Source organism: Mustela nivalis, assembly GCF_964662115.1.
Source record: "Mustela nivalis genome assembly, contig: HAP1_SCAFFOLD_53, whole genome shotgun sequence".
NCBI classification, from domain to species: domain Eukaryota; kingdom Metazoa; phylum Chordata; class Mammalia; order Carnivora; family Mustelidae; genus Mustela; species Mustela nivalis.
The window spans coordinates 1,325,350-1,333,960 of NW_028136539.1; the positions used below are offsets into that span (position 1 = coordinate 1,325,350).

The window sequence follows — 8,611 nt, forward strand, 5'->3', positions numbered from 1 at the left end:
ATTCTAAAATGAGAGAGAGAACATGAGATGCTATCAGTGTTAAGTAACTGCAATTTCCATTGGAACTATCCACCACAGGTTTGGCTATAATCAGGTGTTGGGCCTTGATATCAGAGGGATTTGAGGCAGTATCATTTTAGGTTAATCATTATATCTGAAATTTCCAAAAACTACAACTGATGAAACTTTGATTATAAACCTATAAATATAACAATAAATCTACAGTATTCAAATTATTTTCATAGAAATACACAAACAAAGCATCAACTGATTAATATTTAAATGTTACAAAATACTGAACTGAAAGAATTTGGTCATATAACAACGTGTAAGAAGTAGAGCTTAGGTTTAGGTTAGAAGTCAGGATGCATTTGGGACTCAGTTAAGAAATTGAATGGAGGGACGCCTGGGTGGCTCAGTGGGTTAAGCCGCTGCCTTCGGCTCAGGTCATGATCCCAGGGTCCTGGGACCGAGCCCCAAATCAGGCTCTCTGCTCAGCAGGGAGACTGCTTCCTCCTCTCTCTCTGCCTGCCTCTCTGCCTGCTTGTCATCTCTCTCTGTCAAATAAATAAATAAAATCTTAAAAAAAAAGAAATTGAATGGATGTCTGACTATCTTATAGGTTTGCTAAAAATCAGTGACTTTGTGTTCACGTGTGGCTATGCGGGAATTTTTAACTTTCTCTAAGAAGTTATTAGATTGATTATATAATGGCAGTAAAGGATGGGGAAAAGCAAAGTACAAACCCCATAAAGACAAAGACACTGAGTATGAGAAAAGAGTAATAGATAAGAAGAATCAATGCATTTGAGGAAAATGGGAATTGAAATACACAATGATTGTTGATTTTTTTAGATGCAGAAATCAAAACTAGCTTGCAAGAAGGAAATAACAGAAGACATGTTGTGAAAAGGCAGTAACGTGGAATAAAGGAGTAGGGAGAGCATATCAGGTAATTTGGATAGGAAGGAGTTAGGAGATAATTGCTTGATAAATTTTATATGGCCCACTTAAATGCACAGATTTCTCTTCTTTAAGTTATATGGAGAACAGGGTGTCCTTTCTCTTCCCTTTCAGAGCACCCGAGGTGTACTCTTTCAGACTGAAAACCTGAAAAGCTCAGGACTCAGTTGCTTAAGCACAGCTGAGAGGACATATTTCAATTAAGATTTACAGTTTGCTGTAGGTAGTAGACTGTCAAAAGTGGTTTAACCATATTTTTCATTTAACAAGAAGACTACAGAGAGTGTTTTCTGGTGTTGGTTCAGAGTCTTAAGAAAGTCAAGTGAACTATCTTAGAGGTTTTCATGGCTTTTTATTCACAGTTGCAAAAATTGCTGTTGGAGTTCTCACTATTAAGCCCACATTTCTGGCAGAAAGATAGAGGTAAAAGAGAATGATATCTTGTACAACTGATACTTTGTCATATGGTTACAATGTAACTAGAAAAGAGACAATAAAATATTTGATGTTGTTTTAAGTTTCCTTGTTGTCAATCCCTCAGTGCTTTCTGATACTAAAGGAAAAAGTAGATGGATATTGACCTGGCAACTATCAACACCTGTCAGTCTCTCTTGGATAACCAATATCTCTATAATCTCTTCTTCCCAGTAAAAAAAAAATAAAATATATTCATAAACCACACTGTGCCATCTCAAGTTACTGCACCAAGATAAAATTACAATGATTTTCAGTTGTTCCAAATGGACAGAATACCCTTCCTTATGATATCATGTCTTATAAGATAGATAATTGGCTTGCTACCAATATACCCAGATGAGACTGTGGAAGAGACAGGAAAAAAATAATAATATTTATTTATTCCTTGGGTTGACCCTGTTTACACAGATGCATTACTATTAGAAAAGGTTGGTTTGGGACATTGGAATGAATTTACTTAATGGGTCTGTATGTAATTGGGTTGGAGAAAATTTTTAATTTCTACAAAAATTATTAGAATTCTATCTTATTCCCTTTTGATAATTTTCACATGTTAACAAAGCCAACGTTTTTGTCTAGCAGACAAGATCTTAAATCCTAACAAAACTCAATTTTTTCCTTTTTTTTTTTTAAGTTTGAGAGCCTCATGTTCTCTCATGCTGCTTTAAATACAACTCAAAAAAACAAAAGGAGCTAAATGGGGCAGTAAGCCCAGACTTTTTATTTTAATTTATTTATCTTATTTTTAATTAAAAAATTAAAGATTGTATTTATTTATTTGAGAGAGAGAGAGCATGAGTGGGGCAGGGGGATGTAGCTGCAGAGAGAGACTGAGAAGTATACTCCCTAATGAGCAGGAAGCCCGATATGGGGCTCGATCCCAGGATCCTGACTGAGATCATGACCAGAGACAAAGGCAGATACATGTGCAAAATCCCTTTTTTTCTGGGAAACAATACTTTACAAGAGATGTTTGAAAAAGTACTGGGGAAACAACTTTAATCAGAGATACAAAAATTTAATTGACTTCTGTAAAGCTACAGGGATCCAAATGATGGGAATCCCAGGCCGTTTAGGTTGTGGACCACAGAGTATTCTTCTCTGTAATATTTTATTTTCTTCCATGTCTACTAACTCCAGTCCAAGTTCACTGATCTCTTTTTAGATAGTGCAAAACATGGCAAAGAATACCAAACAAGTGCCCAATATTCTACATTTTTTACATCATTTCTAACATATAGAAGTGTGTTATCAAGGCTGGTTCTGTGAACAAACCTAGTTATGCTAAAGTGTATTTTGTTCTCCAAAAATTAAATTCATAATTATCACACAATTATAAAATACTTGTGTCAAGAATTTTTATTCAAAAATTAATAAGAGAAGCAGATATTAAAACTAGTTCACATGGTTATTTGGGATATAAGCAGAGTTGTGCAGCAGAAGTGCTCTGGGCCCATAATTTGGGTTATAGAATTTATGTTTTCTAATGAAAAATCACTAACTTGCATTATTGTTAACAAGAATCCTGTGCATTACCATCAGTTTTCTCCATTATAACCTCTTGCTCTACAGTTTGTAAATAACTTTGTCAATAGCAAGCTAATAAACGGGGTGACTCCAATGGATTGAGATAATCTCCAGAGTTTCTGCTACATAATGAACAGGACTCCATTGAAAGGACACCTAAGAGTTTATTTTGCCCAAAAATTTGATCACTTTTTTCACTGTCCTTACCTATTTTCCAAACCTAGTTCTTTTCAGTCTACAGACAACCCTGTATCTGACTGACTTGTTAATTCTGGGAATGTCTTGCAGATTAATTTGCTTGCCCGAGGTGGTTCCTCTAATTGATGTCTAAGAACCCTAATTAGTTAAGAAAACTTTTTTTTAACATTTTCATTGCTACTTATTATTATTATTATTATTATTATTATTATTATTGCTAATATCTCTATTATAAATAATTCACAAGGGCATCCTTCTGACAAAAGACAAAGAGCTGGCTACTAGTAGAAAAAGTACATTTGACTCTGTCAGTGAAAGTGGTAAAGGGATTTGAGAAAATAAGGCAAAGCAGTGGAATTATGTGTTAAAACTTTAAATATTATAGACACATTTACTTAATTTCTAATACTGCTTATAATTAAAAAAGATGTTTTCCATGAACCACGCATTACAACAAATATATTGTTTATACAGATTAAATTTTCATCAAAAGGGACGCCTGGGTGGCTCAGTTGGTTAAGCAGCTGCCTTTGGCTCAGGTCATGATCCCAGCATCCTGGGATCGAGTCCCGCATCTGGCTCCTTGCTCGGCCGGAGCCTGCTTCTCCCTCTACCTCTGCCTGCCATTCTGTCTGCCTGTGCTTGCTCTCTCGCCCACTCTCTCTGAGAAAGAAATAAAATCTTAAAATAAATAAATAAATTTTCATCAAAAAATTATAAGTGTATTTTTTTGTAGGATCATCATAAGCATTTTGCAGATGAGAAAAGTGAAATTTAGAAAAGTATGTCTCTTCAAATCCCTCATACAATATCTGGCCTAGATAGAAGGATATACTATCACAATTGAGGAAGATAATTGAGATTACTTAAAATGATAAACTTTACTGTATAGGGTTTTTTACAAGTTTGCCACAGATTCACATTTTTTAAAATATATATCTATTTGTGTAAAGAGAATGCACTGAGAAGTAAAAAGATAGTGATATATCAGTGCTACCAACTAATGGCTATAATATCATCACCTTATTTATGAACAATGAAACAGTGTGTAATATTTAAATAAATTTAAATAAATTCCTATTTATTTTATATATTTATAAATTTAAATGAATTCCTATTTATTTATTATTAAAGAAATTCCTCTAACAAACAGTATGTTTTGAAGGTTGCTAGCAGGAAAGTGTTGTACGACATGGAAGTAATCAGAAAATGTGATCTAAAATTCTGCTTTCAAGGGCGCCTGGGTGGCTCAGTGGGTTAAAATTCTGCTTTCAAGAAGCTATAACAGTAAGTACTGAGCATTAGCTATTATATGCTATGGATGAATAACTGAAATCTACATTTGAAACTATTGGTACACTATATGTTACCTAATTGAATTTTAAAAAGTTAATAAAAACCACTATTTTATAAAACAATATTCCCAACAGGCTCTTTTGCTTTAAAATACTCACTTTGTTTCCTCTCCGAGAGAACACCAAATGGCGGATGACGCCGGTGCTGCGGGAGGGCCCGGAGGGCCCGGGGGCCCTGGAATGGGAGGCCACGGCGGTTTCCGCGGTGGCTTCGGCAGCGGCATCCGGGGCCGGGGCCGGGGCCGGGGACGTGGTCGGGGCCGGGGCCGAGGCCGCGGAGCTCGCGGGGGCAAGGCCGCGGACAAGGAGTGGATCCCCGTCACCAAGCTGGACCACCTGGTCAAAGACATGAAGATCAAGTCCCTGGAGGAGATCTATCTCTTCTCCCTGCCCATCAAGGAGTCTGAGATCATCGACTTCTTCCTGGGAGCCTCCCTCAAGGACGAGGTTTTGAAGATCATGCCTGTGCAGAAGCAGACGCGCGCGGGCCAGCGGACCAGGTTCAAGGCATTTGTCGCCATCGGAGATTACAATGGACATGTCGGTTTGGGTGTCAAGTGTTCCAAGGAGGTAGCCACTGCCATCCGCGGAGCCATCATTCTGGCGAAGCTTTCCATTGTCCCTGTGCGGCGAGGCTACTGGGGGAACAAGATCGGCAAGCCCCACACTGTCCCGTGCAAGGTGACTGGCCGCTGTGGCTCTGTGCTGGTGCGTCTCATCCCCGCCCCCAGAGGCACTGGCATTGTCTCGGCCCCTGTGCCCAAGAAACTGCTGATGATGGCTGGTATTGACGACTGCTACACCTCGGCCAGGGGCTGCACTGCCACCCTAGGGAACTTTGCCAAGGCTACTTTCGATGCCATCTCCAAGACCTACAGCTATCTCACCCCTGATCTCTGGAAGGAGACTGTGTTCACCAAGTCTCCCTATCAGGAGTTCACGGACCATCTTGTGAAGACCCACACCAGAGTCTCTGTTCAGAGGACCCAGGCTCCAGCTGTGGCTACTACATAGTTTTATACAAGAAAAATAAACTGAACTAAAGCTTGAAAAAAAAATACTCACTTTGTAATGAGAGTCATTACTTTTGTCTAGCCAAATCTTATAGCACTGTTTATCCCTTCCCTGCTTTATCCCTTCCCAGTATCAATAAAGGCTCACTTGGGTTACCTAGAAGCCATGAGAAAGCTTGTAATAGATCTGGCTGGTTTTCACCAGCAATTTGACCACCATGTGCACAGGGAAGTCTATTGATAAAGGCTTTATTGCAATAAGTTGCAAATACATGGATGATTTTGAATTCTCTTTCTTGAGGTCTTGTTTCATGATAATAAATTTAGGGTGGCTTATTGGAATGGATGTTATTAACATATCTTCATAGTTATAAGCACATGGAATTGTAAAATAGATGAATGAATGTGGCATTACTGACAACTGTCCTCATTTTGAAATCAAATTACAGTGTACTAAGATGAGGAAGCAAAGCAGATTTGGGATTATGAGTGAAATAATTTTAAAAAGTATTAGGGGTATGATCGGACTATTGGGTAATTCAGTAGAAAAATGTCAACTGATTGAGATTCTGTGTTCCCTGATTTCAGAGAGAAGTTAAGATAAATAAGTAACATGAGGAGACTAGGAAGCCAAACATAAGTGATAATTTTGTGCCAGGGTGTGTATACATCTGTTTATCTTCTTGCTTTACCACTAAGGTTGCTCCTAGAGGAGAGTTTAAATATGTGTTGGAGCTAATCTCTGTGGATTACACAAGAAACCACATCCTACAGCTCTCCCTGAAACACCCCTTATGATTTCAATGTAATTTGGTTTTTGCATTTTTAGAAATAACAAAATACTTTGCAAACTCATCTACTTTATTACCATCACAAGTGAGTCAGCTGACTCCACATTTTAACACAGTGACAGTCACAGAGGAATGGAGGAATGAGTAGAGTTATCAATATATGTGCTTTTAAGAAGTATGACAGGGTAGCAGCTATTTCCAGGAACCAAAACATGGGTCAGCAGCTGTGCAGGAAAAGTGATGGAATAAATGACTCATTTCAGAGGAGTTCTATAACATATTAGTTCTATAATGTATCTTCAGCCCCCAATTACCCGCTTTGATCTAAAGATAAGGATTTACAGTTAAGGTCCCATTTATGATTTGACTGGTAGGGTCTGAATCATGTTTACTATTGTTTTGACTATTACTTGAAACCTATAGTAGTACTTGGGATATGTGTTGTGTATTCTGTGAACATGTGCTATTTTTAGATTAGATAATTTCTGTCTCGAACCCCTGTTCATTTGTTTGTTTTTGTTTATTTGATAGTGGTTTCAGTAAATGGATATATCTGAAAAATTGCAAAGCCACTATTAAAACAAGTTATTATTATATATAGCATGGAATTGCACATTCCTCCTTTGAATCCGACAGAGCTTCACCATATCCTTAACAATTTGGGAAAAACATGCTATTATTTTTCTTTATAAAATTTCTCCTGTTAGGCTGTGATGGTTGTCATCAGCAGTAACTCCTCTGAAGGCTTTGTCAAAAGAGTTGAAAAAATTGGAAAGGTGTGTGAATGAAGCTGTTTGTTGAATATAAAGAAAAGAGCATTGAAGTACAATTCACACTCTTACTTCTCCTTCTATGCTTTCAGATGTTTGTCATTTGAAAATTTTGCTTCTAGAAGAGATGCCCTATATAATTCTTACTTTAAGGAGCAAGTTGCTTTTATAATTTTTTTATTATTCTACCATTCCAGTATTTCCATTTAAATTAAATTCAATACCATTTAAAAAAAATCAAAAGTGCAGCCAGTATTCAATTCCTGGGCTAAATAATTTTAGAAAGCTTTGTGTTATTGAACCTACAGGGTTTTTCTATAGTTTTAACTCTTTCTTTCTGTGATTTTTCCCATTAGTCATGTAAGTGACTGCAATATAACAGACATTGAGGATAAAGAAGGACTGAATAGAACAATCCTTGGCCTCATGAAGTTGAGAATCTAGCAAGGGAGTCAAACAATTCAATCATTCAGAGACAATTTATTGAGTGCCTGGCCTAAGATGAGCACAACAAAACCCCAGCCCAGAGGAATCATTTTAATGGGAGAGATAGATAATAGGTAAGCCAACTTTAAAAAAAAAAAAACGTACTGATTTTTCTTTAATAGAGATGCATATTTGAACTAAATAAGCACATTTTTAAAAGAGCAGTGATTGAGAAGAGGTTTTTTAACTGAGTGGTCCAAAAGGGCCTCCCTGAAAAAGTCTGTTTTGAACAGATTTCTGAATAATATCAGCTAGGAAGCTGCGTAAAAATCTCAGGGATGGGTGATTTTTCCAGTCGAAAAACTGTAAAGGCTCCAAAGTCACAATAGAGCTATAAGTTTCTCTAATAAAGTAACTTCTGACAAAGAATGAGAAGAAATAACTAACCCAGGTTTGAAAGAAAAGGGACAGACTTTCTATGGAATTCATATTTAATTAAAGCTCTAAAGGACAAAAATACAATAGAGCAAAATTCTGGTCACGCTGATATACCTAACGAAAGTTCATAAACAACCTTTGGGTAGCAAAGAGTGTGTGGGAATGTTGGTAAGAACAGTGGGGAAGAGTCATCCCTGAACATGTTCTTAAATGAAGCAATTCTTGGGTTGTTTTAAAGGGTAAATTGGAGTTTGCCTAAGTGATTAGAGAAGGATGCCTCAGCTTATGGAAGTTCAAAGCCATAAAGATGTGATAAACTACTGCAGATATTTTCATGTATATTTGTTGTTGCTTCTAGTAATGGTGATCTAAAAACTCCTACTTAAGACAACTAAAAATCCAGACAAAATAGCTTTTAAAGTTAAAAATATCAGAATGATTATAAAAATAAGTGAGGGATTACTGGGCCAAAATACGAAATACAATGAGAGCCTAGAGATATATGCCCTGAAGCCATTTTAGCTATGAGAGCATTTAAAACTGCTAAAACACACTGAGCTCTGTTGTTCATAGACTCTTGATACTAGAGGAACAAAATTCAAAATCCAGCAGCAATCAAATTTGAGGACTTTGGTATAACCCAAATTTAACTT

At 37.0% G+C, this 8,611-nt stretch overlaps 1 pseudogene across 1 annotated transcript; it reads left to right on the forward strand.

Moving 5' to 3' along the window:
- Positions 1-4,627: 4,627 nt before the first annotated feature.
- Positions 4,628-5,578, forward strand: LOC309856979 (small ribosomal subunit protein uS5 pseudogene; annotated as a pseudogene). Its single transcript has one exon. The product of its transcript is annotated as a small ribosomal subunit protein uS5 pseudogene (transcript).
- The last annotated feature ends 3,033 nt before the right edge of the window (positions 5,579-8,611 follow it).